The sequence below is a fragment of the Fukomys damarensis genome, unplaced genomic scaffold, assembly GCF_012274545.1.
Source record: "Fukomys damarensis isolate Sample0158 unplaced genomic scaffold, DMR_v1.0_HiC HiC_scaffold_28, whole genome shotgun sequence".
Lineage (NCBI taxonomy): Eukaryota > Metazoa > Chordata > Mammalia > Rodentia > Bathyergidae > Fukomys > Fukomys damarensis.
In genome coordinates this window covers 6,102,807-6,119,085 of record NW_022900940.1, presented here as the reverse complement: position 1 = coordinate 6,119,085, position 16,279 = coordinate 6,102,807, and the positions used below count along the sequence as shown (strand labels likewise).

The 16,279-nt window shown below is 49.0% G+C and overlaps 1 long non-coding RNA gene across 1 annotated transcript; it reads right to left on the bottom strand.

Annotated features, from left to right (window-relative positions):
* Positions 1–7,626: 7,626 nt before the first annotated feature.
* On the bottom strand, positions 7,627–15,966 carry LOC104866147. The gene is made up of 3 exons (XR_781356.1): positions 15,755–15,966; positions 7,843–8,046; positions 7,627–7,675 (listed from the first exon to the last, which is right to left on the bottom strand). It is a non-coding gene; the product is annotated as an uncharacterized LOC104866147 (long non-coding RNA).
* Between the last annotated feature and the right edge of the window lie 313 nt (positions 15,967–16,279).

Below are 16,279 nucleotides of genomic sequence, written 5' to 3'. Positions count from 1 at the left end.
CAGATCACAGTAGGGGGAGCTCTTGAGCTCTATGCTGGTGGGGTTTGGCTCCACAGCTCTTTCCAGGTTCACAGGTAGTTGAGGTACACCAGGAAGGGCCCAGAGCTGCTTGCAGATAAGCTGGAAGCAGTGGGTGAAAGAGTGAAAGGAGAATCTTTGGGAGGAGTTGGAGAGAGGAGATTTTGGAAGAGCAGTGACAATGGAGCACTCGTTGCAAAGATGGGTTTAGTTTTGGCTGCCTCCTCCATCCCTCGGGGGGAGGCTTCTGTTTCACATCAAGGTCCTCTGGAGAGGGTCTGTTTAATGGGGTGCATCATCACCTAATGCCCGGGCTTCACCCTCAAGGCTAGGAGTCCATAAACGGGTTATCAGGTTGACTTGCTAACCCTGATGAGGGATGCCCAGAGCCTGAGTGGCTTACTCATTTTTCAAATAATCAGGAGTCTTAATAACAGGAAGTTCTTAAGGTGCAGGGCTATGAAGCACTTTGAGAAGTTTTGGGAGACTATGAACCCATCCCTTAGGAGAATGCAGCTGAGAAAATATACACATGATTTTGCCAACAGTTTTAAGGAGATTCTTGGACCCCCAGAGCCTCAGGCCTTGCCCCTCCAAGCACTCCAGCAGGGTTCCCCCTGAGCTGGCCCCTGGCCCTGCCCCTGCAAGTCTCTGCCCCTACAGATCCACTCCTCCTGAAAGCCTGCCAAGCCAGAGAGACCCAGGGCGCCTCATTGAGACAGAGGCTAACGTGAAACCTGAGTCTTTGGAAGCCTCCATCCCTCCTGCTTGACAAGGAGAGGAATACCGGGGAGTGTGGTGGAGGTTTCCAACACAGAACTCTTACAATGGGAGTTTGTCTCTGAAATCCCAGTGGCAGCCATTCATGGAGTGATTTGCAGCTCCTTGTTGGGCTAGGTGTGCCAAGAGTTATGTTTTTAGGCGGCAGCGAGCCAAGAGTGGGAAGGGGCAGGCTAGAAAAATATAAGGCCCTAGGAGCGGCCTTCGGTGGGCAGCAAGGAAAAATGAAGGCACGAATCCTATGTGCCTGGACAGAGCCCGAAAGACTGGATGCTCAGACCAGCCTTGCAGAAAAAGAACAAGAGATTAAATGGGGCTTTCTGCCCTTGACCCAGGCCAGCTAACAGAGGCCCCCAAAAGGAGGAGGAGGACAACATTGTCTGCTACACAATGGGGCGGGGGCAGGGCAAGTCAGTGTCCTGCAGTGGCTCAAGGAGGTGTCAGAACCCAATGCCACCACTGCTCGTCACTGCCTCTCCACACTCCCACAGCCTGACAGAGCACACAGAGCGGGGGAGAGAGCCTCAGAGGGGAACACACCTCTGCCGCTGTCTCCTTCCCTACCTCCTCCTCTTCCCTCTGTTCCCTGTTTAGTCTCCCCCTCCTTCTCTTGGTGCCCTCCTATTACCCTTGTCCTCCTCCTTAGGAAAAGCCTTTCTGTCTTTACTGGGGAGGAGAAGGGACTAGTCCCTTCCTAGAGCCAAGCGAAGAGCTTGTGAGACCTTCATGGTTGTCTTAGTCCAAATTCCCTTAGAAGCAGATCCTGAGACAAGGCTGCAACTGCATTCATGTATTTAGGAGGGGACTCAGGGACACACACGTAGAAGGAGAAAGTGAGCCAGGGAGGGAAGGCAGCCTCTAGTAGGGTATGTTGCAGAGCAAGATACTGCTCTGGCTGACTAGACCATCGCCCCCCAGGGAAGCCTGAGAATCAGTGGAGACCACACTCTCTGAAATACGGCTCAGCTCGCACTTACTCTCCAGCTCTGGAGAGCCATTCACTGACTGCCAGCTGGTCTTGGTGGGGATTAATTTCCCAGCTGATTTCAGCCCGCTGCAAGTTTGGGCAGTGTGGCTCCTATAGTCAGAAAGAGCCCTGGGGCAAAAAGGCAAAGAGATGCAAGTGCTGGCAACTTGGGTCCGGGTCTGTGTGCACTGACACAGCCAGAGCAGATGGAGTCCATGGGGTGCCACAGCCCTGCCTTGCTTGGGACAGCTGGCAGCACCCACACGCAGCACAGCCAGCCGCTTGTCCCCACCTGGTTTCATGCCAAGCCTTAACAGGCATCTGATGTCGCCAGCGTAGAGGAACGTGCTGTGAGAGCTGTTGGAGCAGCTCTGAAGCCCAGGGATGAATTTGAATATAGAGCTTCGTATGCACTTCTGATCTCGGGGTGGCCCATGACAAGCAGGTCTTCGAAGGATCATGGCATGTTGTGACGAGGTCTAAAATGGGGGACCCCAGAACAAGCTCCACCCTACAGTGCAATAGAAGGATGAAGACAAGAACCCCACATGAAGCAGCTCAGAGGTCGGTCTGTGAAGGAGCTGTAACCCAGGGGGCCTCTCGACAAGATGCTCCACAGGGCAAGGTGTTTCTGTGGCCGCATTACTGTTGATGCCCAGAGGACCCATGGCTGCCCCCTCGAGGAATCAGCCTTGTTGGAGAGGGACTGGAAACAGCTCAACAAGCCAGCGGTGTGGAGTTCACCATGGCAACCAGAGCTAGCATCTCAGGGAGCCGCAGGGAGCCCAGTGTGCTATGGCCACTTTGCTGGCACTGACATGTGGACGGCCAGGCAGAGAGACTTCTGCCTCCTCAATTTCTACTCGTAGGTCCCTCATGCTGAGGAAGCCTACACCAAAGGAAACGCAAGATGAGGTTCTACCGGAAGAGTCACTTCCCACCTCCATCTTTACGTAGCCGAGGGCAGCAGCGCTGGCCCCCACTGTGGAGAATTGAAGAGTCCCGAATTGTGTTTGATGTTGATATTTTTAAAACAATACAGCAAGTAAAACAGAAAACTAAGCTGGTAAGTAACATACAATGGACTATTGTATAGCAACAAGTAAACAAACTATAGTGATATACAGCACAGCAACATAGATGAACCCCAGAAGTAAATCACTGAGTGGATGAAGCCACATTCATGAGAGAAGAAGGCACTTTCTTTGTTTTTGTTCAGATCAAGTCCCAAAAGAAGCACAACATTTCCAAGGTGTTAGAAGTCAGCTCAGCAGTGGCCATTTTGTGAGGGGTCATGATTATGGGAAAGTTTCTGAGTTTTAATCTTGTTTCTTAATCTTTATAGATGTTTCACAAATGCATTTATTTTAGGCAAACTCATTGAATTATCCACTTGTGCCCTGTGTACTTTTCTGTCTTTTATATTTGAGTACATTTACAAAAATAAAAAATGTAAGCAAAAAGCCGTAAGTCTCATTTCTTAGAATGAGCTTTTTCTAGTAACTAGAAGTGGCGGAAAAGTCCTGGAATTGTACCAAGATGTCACGGAGGGAGCCATTACCCAGAGGAAAGCAGGAATTTAGCAGAGCAGAGATGAGGGCGGCAGAATCCAGACTGTGGGTCCAGACACAACAAATGACCTACTGCTTCAGCAAACACTGCTGGACTCTAAACCAAAGAGAGGAAATGGAGAGGAAGAAGTCAATTTTGAGATTACTCCCTGGCCCCAGCCCCTAAGCTAGGAGTTTTCTCGAAAAATCAGTTGGGAGTATTTGGCGGCAGCTTCACCAAGGCAGTCCTCTGAGAAAGGATTCCAGATGTGGAGGATGTTTCCCAGGTAATGCTGGCGTCTCTGGGCTCCAGGGAGACCCGGCAGGGGCTGGCAGCCGTGCAGCTCAGCACATGTGAGGGACTCCCTGGCTTCCTCCACCTTCCCACACCAAGGTGTGATTAACAGCTGCATTAGGTCAGGTAAAAGCAACCTGATCAGAGCACAGCAGGAGGTGATGGGCCTGTCATGGAGCTAGTTACAGGTCCAAGAGTGCTGCGCTGAGCCTGATGGACTTGGGAAACAATTCGGTATTTACACATGTGTGTCCTATTTATTTTGCATTTATTTTCCATTTTTCACGCCAACTGCTTTTAACCACAAATATTTTACTGTAGAATGATGAAGGCAGCTGAGTTTCTTGTAATGGTGGTAGGGTACTCATCTGAAAACAGAATGGGCTTTCAGAGTCACACCCTTGAGCAGTCCTGCTAAGAAAGATGGATGCCCAGCTGGACCCTCTTACTCTTGGGTCTCTGCATGGCCCCTCCCTGGTGTCCCGTACGTACAGGTTTCATCCTGCTTCAGGTGGCACTTCCCAGTAGATTAAGTAACAGCACAGGGGTGCAACCAGCAAGATCAAGACTGTGGGGAATTCTGCAGGACAAATGTTTCTGCAGAAATCTGTAAGAAACAAAAACTAAGAAAGGAATGAGTGGGAATCTGTAGACAAAAAGAGGTTTGTTTGAATTTGAATAAAAAAATAAGGTTTAACTGGGCAAGCCAAGAAGACAGGGCAGACAGCAGGTAGTCGTTAGCACGGAGGGACGTTCACAAGTTGCGAAGGCTGTCTTGGTATTCAGAGTGGTCACGGCCCTGAGGTGGTGCTTTGCCAAGTCTCCATGTGTTAGAGTTAAGAGAAGTCACCCTCCTCCACCCTCACTGTGCGACTCCTTCACCCCGTGCAGGGAGAGAAGCTTTCTGCACACCTGCGGGCTCGCACTGACGAGGTGAACAGGCAAAGAGCACACTCGTGGGTTTACTCATAAATTCGTGTGACATGGGAGCTTTTGGAAGTGAAAAGCTAAAGAAAAACGTTTGCGCTAACTTCGATGAGGAGTGCACAGCTGTGGGAAGCCCGATTGGCCAAGGGGGCGCGGTGATGGCGATACACTGGGGAGCCTAGCAAGGCCAGTCTGTTCAGGTTCTTCTGTGACTCCTCCCCGTGCCTCTCCTCTGAGCACGCCTCTCTCGGGAGGTCACGTGACCAGTCAGAGTGCTTTGATGACCTGCCTCAGAGGAGAGCAATGGTCAGAGACCTTCCTGCTTCTACAGCTTCCTCAGCTGCCAAAATGCCCTATTTTGGTTTGAAGCCCATCCCCTGCCTGATGTAACTTAGTAGCCTTTATCTTCTCCTCCCTTGCAAGTTTTGGAACAGAAGCTTCAAGAATTTAGAGCCTGTGTTTTCTTCGCAGAGTACATTCTGGCCCCTGCACAGCCCTGGGTACATAGAAGATGCTCAGTAAACATTTGTGAATAAACCCACGAGGAGACTGAGCAAGGTTCCCTGCAAGTAGAACACTGACGATTTGTGGGACAGAAGGAAATGATAAGGCTGGGGATCCTCTTTCTGAGGGGACGTTTTCTTTCAGAACAAGAGTCTAACTTTGAAGGGGAACTTTGTAAGAATTGCTGATAAGGCCGGGTGTGGTGGCGTATGCCTGTAATCCCAGCACTCAGGAGGCTGAGGCAGGAGGATCGCTGTGAGTTGGAGATCAGCCTGGGCTACATAGTGAGTTCCAGGTCCGTCTCAACTACACAGTGAGACCCTGTCTCAAAAAAACAAACAAATAAAAAAGAATTGCTGATAAAACTCTTGCCCATCTCTATCAGTGTGTGTGGATGTGTGTGTGTGTGTGTGTGCACGCGCGCGCGCACTCATGAGAGTGCGCGTGCGTCGGGAGACTTAGCCTCCCCAGAGGAACCTTGGGCTCATCCCTAGGCTGAGCCTGTGGCACAGACCGTGCAAGGCACAGGCTGTGGCACAGAAGCCACTGCAGTTAATTAAATTGCCTTGGGCGTGTCCTTAACCTCTCTGAGCCTGTGAAAAAGGAGGGCATTTGTACAGCTGCCACTCATAGGATTTGAAAGAAACAAAGGAGGGGGTTCATGCAGGGCCAGGAAGTGGCATTTCCGAACCTTTCTCCTCCCTGGCTAGTTCTGGAGCTGACTTGAAAACTACACTGACTTGATTTGCTCAAAGGGGAGATTTCAAAATTCTGCCTGAAACAAAAACATTTCTGAAGCAGGCTGACTATTCCTTATCTGAAATTCTTGGATCACAAAGTGTCTAGAGTTTTGGATCTTTTTCTCTTTTTTTAGACTTTAGACTATTGTCATTTACATGTGAGACACTGTAGACCGGGCCCGAGGCTCAGTGTGACGTCCACGTGCACGGTTCTTGCACACCTTGCACATGTGCCTGAAGGCCCTACCGTGCGGTGATTTTAGTGTGGCCGAGTTTTGACTGTGACCCATGGCAAGAGGCTAGAGGCAGAAGGTTTCACTGGTGGTGATGTCAGTGCTCAGAAAGCTTTGGGTTTGGCAGCATTTTGGATTGGGGGACTAGGTGTGCTCAAACTGCAGTCAAAACTCGTTAGAAAGTTCTTTGGGAAGGACCTACCGCCTCGAGCCAAGGGGACAGATGTCTCTCCACAAATTCAACAGGGATAGCACTTCTCCAGTGGAGGGACAGCCTCAGACAAAGGGGGACATGAGGCTCCCCTCGGTTTTGGGATGCTCTCACTGAGGGTGGCTGGAGGACTTGGGGCTGGCTGGAGAACACCTGGTCCTTGGCCCCAGTAGGATTCGAATCTAAGCCACGAAGAGAGGCTGGGCCTCGACTATCCTGCCATTTGGCCTCTGGGGAAGGCTGTCAGACTGGGTGCTCACTGGATTAAAGAGGGACATGCAGAGCCTAGTGGAGATGAAGGCGGGTACAAATCTCTGTGCCCCAGGGCCGGGTGAGGGCAGGCTGGCCTTGTTGGCCCTGAACCCTGGCCACTCACACAACAGAACAGGGGCCGGCCGTTCTCTGCCTTCTGGGCTACAGTGTGAGGAGGTGGCAGAGGAGACCAAAGTGCGGCCCTGGGATGAGCTCAGAGCCCAGGAGACGGCAGCCCAGAAATCAGTGGGGGCTGTCTGTTCACACCTCCCCAGAGACCGGTGAAGGGAACACAGGCATCCTGGCCACCTCCAGACTTCGCAGCCATGTCCCCTCCCCTTCACCCACTACTTGAACCCAGGATCTTCGCACTGCGCTAGGTCCCCAAACCTTTCTTTATTTTGAGCTAGGGTCTTACCAAGTCCCTAAGTTGACAAGGCTGGGTTAAAATTTGTGAACTTCCTGCCTCAGCCTGCCAGAACACTAGCTTTGCAGGCATGCACTGTTATGTGCTACTGTCTCCTTAAATTTTAGGTCATTCCGGGCGGACAGAAAAAAGCAAATTGGGAAGATACTCAAATGCATTCTTTTTTCAGGCCTTTCCTTCTAGCCCATCCCAGCTATGGCTGACGTTGGAGCCCGAGAAATCCAGTCTACAAGGGACTTTTCCCCCTCTCCCCTGTTCCACCCCAACCACAGAGTCTGTAGGACCAGGACCAGCACTGCTCCCTTGGAGACCATGATCGTTGTCAGGCAGAAAGAATGGGATCCAGGACCAGCAGAGCCCTAGCAACTGGGACTGTGTCTTGCAGGTGCAACCAGCCGTGGCTGGTTGATTGTTGGTGTTACTTCATAGTCCTCTGGGGTGACAGCCTCCAGGCAGGCTGACTGGGCTGGGCTCTGGGGGGAAGGACCAAGAGCACAGAACCAAGCGCCAAGTAATAGAAGATGGCTTGTTGAAAGCAAGCCACAGTGACCCTTGTCTCCCAGACGCTCGGCCGCTGCCAAGAGCTTCCTCCTGGCCTCCTCTGGAAGTCTGCGCCCTCGCTTTTCAGTGAGTCATGGATTGGGGACCAGGTTGTGCCTCTGGTAGTGCAGCAAATGCGTGGATTTCTGGCCACTGCCCCCTGCGGGAAGATGGACAACAGCGTGCAGGGCAGCGGCAGAGACCAGAGGAGCATGGCGGGTGAAGCTTCACCTGAAGGGCAGGGGGAAACCATCTGTCAGTTAGTTTCCGTGGACCCTGGGCAGTGTTTCCTATGGAAGGTGTTGGCCCACACCCTGTGAACGGCAGCAGTTTCTGCCTTGACTGAATCATTTGGCCACAGTGTGAATTTCACAGCCAGCTCTCAGACTGACACTTACCATCTTTCGTTTTTTTCCACAGAAACTAAGGCGCAGTGGCTTGTTCTCAAGTCCTGGATAGCTGGCGCTGGGGGCTTGCCTGGTGCCATTTGTCACAGTGGCTCTTTCTCCCTGTCACCTGGTGCATCTGGCAGGCAGTCAGAGTCCAGAAGCAGGGAGGAAGAAGGAGGAGCCTTGTAATTCTCCACTATGACTGAGAGAAACCTGCTGAGAACAGAGCAAATCAGAAAAAAGACACATCATTCCCCAGATCCTGGGGTTGGATGCGTGACATTTGTCATGCTTTGGGCCACCATGGTGGTGGCCAGGGCTCTGGAGTGTGAGCTCTGGGACGGATTCCTGGAGCAGTGCTCTCCTGTGCTGGTACCTTTCTACAGTGATGTAACCTCTGGGAGACTCCGTTGCTTTAACTCTAAAATGAAACATAATAGTCCCTACCACATAGCATTGCGGTGGTGGCTGAAGGAGACGGACCCTGGTGTCTCAGTATCTGACAAAGAGTAAGAGCTCAATAAATGCTGTCTTTTAGGATTATTAAGGGGAAAAGCCAGTCTGGGAACTCCACGGTAAATGCTGTTTCCTCCAGGGCTTCTCCAGTAAGCCTGTAACTTGGTCTTGGCAAAACACTTGAAGTAAATGTTTGGAGGTATGGTATGTATGTTGCATTCAGAGCCCAGGAAAGGTGGAGGGAGAGCTGAAGATAATTCTTCACCCCGGACCCAGGCTTGCTTTGTACTCATTCCCTGCACCGACCCTGTCCCCTCCCCTGTCTGACTCCAACCCCCAGGGGAAGGCAGGCAGTAGGTGTTGAATAATTTCTACCATCATCTTTGATGCAAATCCCGAAACATGGCCGTGTTTGGGAGGCTCTCTGGTGTGAATATGGTTTGTGTCCCCAAAGCTGCCTGTGGCAGAAGCCTGGCTCCCAGGGCGGTGATGTTGAGACTGTGGGGCCTTTGAGAGAAGGAACCATGTGGGAGGTGATTAGGTTACAGGGATAGCCACCGTGGGAGGGATCAAAGCCGGTCTTCCGTAGGGAGTTAGTTTTGGGGAGAGCAGGTTGTTTTACAGCGCAGCTGCTCCACCTGCTCTGCCTCTTCTACACCCAGCCAGGTTCTTTTATACTTCTCCACCATGTTGTGATGCGGTCAAGGGGGCTCTTGCCAGGAGGCCAGCAACACACTGTTCGGACCCCTCAGCCACCACCAGCACAGTGAACCAAATAAACCCCTTTATAAAGTGTTGGCCTCAGTTATCTTGTTATAGCACGACAGAATAGATCACTGAAAAGGTGCAGTCGCAAGCACAGGCAGGGGAGTGGGAACCGGGGATGGGAAGGTCATCACAGCAGGGGGCGTGGCTTGCTCTGTGGGCGGCTGGGCTCTGTCTCTGTGGTAACCTCTGGGAGGTGCTGGGGACCCTGTCTCAGAGTCGCATTACCTGAGGCATAAGGAAGCTGTGGATTTAGTCACAACTCCTGTCCATCACTGTTTCAGGCTGCTGTCAGAGACATGCATCTTGTACAAGAGCCAAAGGAGACCAGAGCCCACAGTGGCAGTGGTAGGAGGTGAACTGGCAAAGCAGGCCCAAGGAGACATGGCAGGGCACAGGCCAATCTGGCTTCACCACCCTAGGACTGCACGTGTCATTGGTGCCAAGGCTAACGGGGTGACTCGTGCTACTCCATGCTCTAAGGATATGGGTCTTGGTCTGAGGGGCAGTATTGATTTCTGGCTGCCTACACACAGCTACCTGCAAACAAATATGCCGCAAATCAATCCCCCTTTCTTGAAGAGAGCTAGAGAGAGCTCATGCCAGCAACTGTTCCAGCCTTTTAAAGGCATTATAGAATGAACCAATGTCTGGTGCCTTGAGTGTCTTGGGGGTAAGCACTGGGCTGATACCAGTAATTCATCTGCCTCAGCACTCACTGGAACCACAGCTTATGGTTATAGCGGCCTGGTGGGGGTTGGCTGACATCAAAGCACTGATATGGCATCTACTGACATGAGAACACCAGGACAGTGGCCTACAAGACCAAGTGACTGGCCTTGTTATGCTTCTCAGGACTTCTAAGTTAATGAAAGCTGGCATGCATCAGGCTGCTTCTACATACCAGGCACTAGCTAAGCCTTTCTCATATTTATTATGTCAGGAGGGGAATAGTGTTATGCCTATTTTATATATGAGGACATATAGGCACAGAGAAAGTAATTATCTTGCCCACAGTCATTGATTCAATTGGGGATGATACAATTAAACCCAGTTCCCTCTGACTTTAGAATTCAGTTTTAACCACTACATTGTATACTTTATCTGTTGTGCATGTTTTGCTTTTTAAATTATGCCCAGTATTGTGGTATTGAACGGGCTCCCTGAGTGGGTGAGGAGTACAGTACAGGATTAGCCTCGCTGTGTTGCTTCTGCCCATTTCTGTGGTGTAAATACTGCCAGAAGCAAACCCAGGCTCAAGAGATTGAATGGCATATTAGGAAATATATTACTCACTTTCTGGTCATAAGGACAAAAACACCCACTCCAACAACATAAAGGAAGAGGGATTCATTTTGGCTCACAGTTTCAGTGGATTCTGTCAGTGGTCAGTTGGGTCTGTTTATGGTAAAACTGCTTAATACCTGGTGGCCAGGAAGCAGAGAGAAAAGGGAGGAACCAGGGACAAGAATACAGCTTTCCCACTCACATCTCCAGAGACCTGAACCTTCTGATCAGGCCCCACTTCCTACAGCACACTCAGCTCCTGGACTCATCGATGTAAATCCACCAATGAGCCTAGCACCCCCATGATCCAATGCCTTTCGAACACATGAGACCTTGGGGGGATGTTTTAGATCAAACCATAGCAGGAGTGTTCCACAGAGCCACTGCCAGGGTGGTGGGGACGGAGATGGAGAGGCAGCAGAACAGGCAAGGATGTGCATCCAGCTAAGTCCCACCAAAGGGAGCTGGGACTCAGTCCTGCAGGGGATGAGGGGTGCAATCTGAGGGGCTTGATGAGGGGAATGTGATGGTGCATTTACATTGCCACTCTCACCATCTGTCATTGGATCAGGGATGACCCCCGAACCAATATCAGGTGCCTCTGTCCATGGGGGTAGGCAAAATGGACTCCAGCCACCGGAGGGCAGGCCTGATACAAGAGCACAAGAGTGTGTGTGTGTGTGTGTGTCTGTGTTTGTGTGTGTATGGGGAGCCAAGGTGCAGAGAAGATGTGAACGCATCGCAAGAGAGCAGGGAGCCACTGCACCACAGGTGCACTCTGGGCAGAGGGGTGTGAGGAAGATGGTGTGAGGAGCGGAGCTTCCTGTCCCAAGGAGTGCATGTCTAGGGGAGTGGGGGTGGGCGGCACTGTTAGGCCTGCCAGCAGATCTTTACACACTGGGATGCATGCATTAGGGTCCTGGGAGCCTGTGTAGAAGGACAGAAACTGGGTTGGGGTACAGGGTTAGGGACAGCACACCTCACAGTTCAGCAGAGAAATCCCCTGAATCCACTCTGCACACTCGCAAGAATGTGCAGGCAAACAGCTTGTACTCTCAGGCCTCTGGGTTTTTTTCAGGTGCCAGAAGGCCGGTGTAAAACCTATCGGGTATACCAAGATCACAGTTCACTGTGTGAGTGATGATCTGTGGGTGTGCCAGTCAGCTACATAAACTTGTGTTGTAATTATTCTTAGCCAAAGCCCCACGCATCACAGTGGTCATTAGTAGCTATTTGACATACATTTATTCACACAGATCTTGCTACCTCTGCATTTTGAGTTACTATGAAGCCTACAGGGTCCAGAGTCACAAGCTTTGATTTCAAAACTGGCTGTATAGGGCTGGATGTGTGGGCACGCACCTATAATTCTAGCACTTGGGAGGCTGAGGCAGCAGAATCACTGTGAATTTGAGCCCGGCCTGAGCTACATAGGGAGTTCAAGGCCAGCCTGAACTATACAACAAGACCCAGTCTCAAAAAAACCAAAAAAAGCAAAAACCAACCAACCAAACAAACAAAAAGCTGGCTCTATCACCTAATTAGCCTAAATAGTACCTACTTCACACAGATTTGATGTCGAGAGTGTGTGGAAATGAATTAACTCCATATACTGCTTAGCATGTTCCTGGCATACTATTAGCATTTATTAAGAAGTAAGTATCATTTATATTATTAGATATTAAACAAGATAAATGGATGTGCTTGAAATATTTTTAAGTGAAAAAATATGCTTATGTACAAAATAGTTTGAATAGATGTTCTCAAACTTTGATCTCAGAATTCTTTATGTGACTGGAAGTGGAAGACCCTTTTAAAATATGGTTTAAAATACTTACTAGCTCATTATAATAACAATATAAGCTCATGTCAATATATGTATGAAAATAACTTTATTTTCTAAAAAATTAGTAAAATGAATTTGTATTATTTACATGTTCATCAGTCTTTTCAATGGTTTTCATGAAGACAACCAGATTCTCATATCAGTCCATTGTGATGTGTTTTTTGGTTGAAGGATATGGGAAAAACATCTAGCAGAAAAGGAGGGAGAGAATTTTAATAGTCTCTTCAGTTAATTGTGCATATTCTCTTTTGATATTACATCAAAACTCAAGTGGTAGGTTTTTTTTTCATGGTTAGTTGCAATATGAAATCGGAAATTATGTTGGTGGACTTCTATCTTCTATCACATTAAAATAAATTGGTCTCTGATGTGTTTTAATCAGATACTTTATCAGACATGATTTTATAATATCCAGCATAATCATTTGGAAAGTATTGGCTCACAGAGTTGCTCAGATCCTTCAAATGTTGACACATTTAATTGTACAATATCTAAAGGTCACACGTGTCAATCTCAGCACTGATCTCATCAGATGTCTTAAGCTCAGAGAAGCTGTCAAGTACATAGGATTCAAGTTTTGCAAAATTCTAATTTTTGCTTGAAGGCTCAAAGGTTTTCACTGGCAACAAATATCACCAGTTGCTTATCTTGAAATAACTGGCCTAATTTGCTATTTTTTAAAGAAATTGTCTATTAAATTCCTGACAAGTAACCAAAGTTGCATGAAAGTCATACTTTCAGGTAAAAATGGTAAACCATGTGGCTAGTTTAGCTAGCAACCAAAATCATACAAATGCTTAGATTGGGCATACATACAACCATCATACATGAACATACAGACAAAGCCTTTTATGAATACTTCCATCTCAACACAGAGAATAGGAAATGACAGCTTTCCAAAAATTCACTTAACTGCAAGAGTGTGTTGGTAAAGAACACAGTTGTTGGGCCAGGGATTTAGCCCAATGGCACTGCAGCTGCCTTGTAAGCACAAGGTCCCGAGTTCCATCCCCAGTACCAAAAAACAAAACAAAACAAAAAAGAAAAAAATTGAGGATACAATTAAATACTACTTCCTTGAGTGGTATAAAGCACCATTTTTCATGTCACCAATGCAAATAGAACACAGAAAAAGCAGAAGATGTCCTTGTCCTTTGATGACAATGGCTTTCACTAAGGAATCTGGGAACAGGTCTCAGCAACTTCAAAGTCTTCAAAACATATTTTAGGAAATGCTAGCCTAAAAGAATGGATGCCAAGTATCAAGGCACTTATTTTGACATGATGCCTCCAGCTGTATGTAGTCATTTTCTTACTGATCATATTCTATCAGGAATAAAAAAGATATTTAAAGTTTGGAAAAAATGATTAAAGAGACTTTCATCCTGATCTCAGTCCTTGCTATCTGTCTGATAATAGACATTTTCTCCTTTTTTTGTGTGGGAGTCACAAAAGCATAGCTTCCAAGTGTGGAAGTGATGAAGACCCAACATTCTGCAGGTCCTTTTCTCTTCTCTGAGGGCAGTCTTCCTGGATACATAGTCTCATTTCCAGCCTTTCCTAGCTGTGTGACCTTGGGAAGTCAACAACTAACATTCTTCCTTGACAACATAGGAATATTATTGGCTAAGCTTCTAGGTTTTTTGTGAGGATTAACAGTGCCACATTTGAAAGGTGTCTGATAGAGCTAATATTTTCTGTTATTGGCTTTTAAGATGGGGATCAATCCAACTGCTAGGGTTGTTTTTCTTGCAGGAAACTTCCAACATGTCAAAAGTTCCAAGTACTTCCTTGATGGTATCAAGCTAATGGAAATTGTCTATGCAGAAATGTTATAGCCATTGAGCAAGAGTCCCTCATGGCTAAATATGAAGGCATTTCCACTGGGCTTTAAGGGTCTGGAGGAGTTGAGCAGAAGTATAGACTGCCTTTCTTGCCTCAAGCACACCCCGGATTACGATCCTGGTACAGACCAGTTGGCCCTTTCTGGAAAGCTTCGATCTGGAGTAAGGAGTAGGCCTCAGTTTTCCACTCAGCCTTAGTCTCCCATCAGCTGAAAGCTTCCATCCTAGAACTTCTCCCTTCCTCATTGCCTTTTCCATGCACCAGAGGTCAATGTGGTCACTAGGATCCAGCAGGTGAGCTGGCATTGTCAGGTGAGCTATATTTACTTTTGTGAGTCATTTATTTTTTTCTTTTACCTTTATATACTGGATAAAGACCATTGATTCTGCATTTGAGCTCTTCTAGCTTCAAATTACATTCTCCTTCCTGTGGAATAGTGGGTCTGTTCCCATAAGCAGTCACAGATAAAATAGGGAGAAGTCTGAGGCCACCTACCCTAAACCAATCCTCTCTTCTTCCTCAGTGTCGCTGCTACTTAGCTGGATGCTACCGTTTTCTTTTGCCAGGATTTTGGTGACAGTCTGGTAAGGGATCTTCAGGCTGTGAGTCCAGAGATTCTGCCAGTTCATTCCCCTCATTCAACAGCCCTGATGCTCATGGTGGCTAGAGCCTGAGAAGAAGGAGCTGAAGGAAGCCCAGGCCTGTGGTGTCCCTACCTCCAGCCTCACACAGGTGTGGCCCCTGTACTCTGTATACAAGCCCAAGTGTCACCCATCCCCTACACACCCAGGTGCCCCTCAGCTCTACCCTCTGTTTTCCATTTGAGGGTAAAGCCTACAATTGCCTCCCTGGAGAAAAAGGGCAGAGGTCGGAGGAGGGAAGGAGAGAGGGAGGGAGAGAGTGAGAGAGCTGCACAGACCCTAGAGATGGGCTCAGGGTCTTTGGAGTGGGAAATTCAGAGTTCCAGGTACACAGTGCATGGTGTGTAAAGTGTTCAAGTAGCATGATGGTAATTCAGGCTGACCTTGAACTCACTATGTAGTCCAGGCTGGCCTCCAACTTGCAGCAACCCTCCTGTCTCAGCCTCCTGAGTGCTGGGATTGCAGATGTACACCACCATGCCTGGCTGGTAGGTCCTTTCTTACTGCAGAGCCCTCTACCTGTGAACAGGGGCCAGGGAGGACCCAGGCTGGGACCTTGGAAAGCTCACCCAAAGCAAGGACATTGGCTGTCATGTCTAAAGGCGGAAGAGATTGAACATCTGCCACACACCTCTGCAGTCACGGCCCTGCATGGAGCCCTCCACAGCACTCTAGCTCTCTCCCACTCACAGAATCAAGCCCCCATTCCTTAGGCCTCCAGGCCTCTCTCTGCCTGGCTCCTGCCTCCCGCTATATTAACCTTGAGCCTCTCTGTCTCCAGCCTCTCCCTTCCACACATTCCCTCTGTGCCGTGGTCACTCAGATTACGGATGTGACGCTGTCTGCCCTGAGCATTCCCTCGGGTGCGGTCTCATCTGTGTGGTGCTCTGCACAGAGTCTGTTGCCCCCTGGTGCTCCATCTACCCTGTGTGACTCCAAGTCTGAGTGGGTCCTATTCATCTCCTGGCACTCACTCTTCTACCAAGAACAGCACGGCCATTGCCATTCGGGCATGCTGACCATTCAGAGCCACGCACAGCATGTGTCCCCGGGAACTGTATGAAATTGCTACAGTACTTACGCCCACGTTACAGGTGAAAGAATGGAGGTGAAGAGCAGGAACCATCATCAGTCACAGAGCCAGCCAAGAACAGAGCCAGGCTTCACTCACTGGGCCAATCATCTTTGATTCCTAAAGTTGTGAGTGCAACAGAATCACTATGGTGATGGGCTGGTCGGGGTGGGGTGGGGAGGAGCTTATTAAAGATGCAGAATCCCGGACTAGCAATTCTTGTTCTGTAGGTCAGGTTTGGGGTCTGGGAAACTGCACTGTTACAAGCTCTGCAGGGGGATTATGATGTATGTGCTAGGGAAACCATACATGGAGACAAATCACAGGCTTTACTGCCTAATCACAAGCCTTGTACTGTGACCTGCTACATCTGATTAGCCTTCTGGGTCACCAGGACCCAGGAAGGAGGAGGAGCCATGAGTGCCACCAGGCAGCTCTCCATGCCCACTTTGGTTGTACCTTGTAGACACAACCAAGAATCTGGGGCCAGAATCCACATGTTTGTGAGAATGTTTAGCTCTGGTTTGGTCTCGA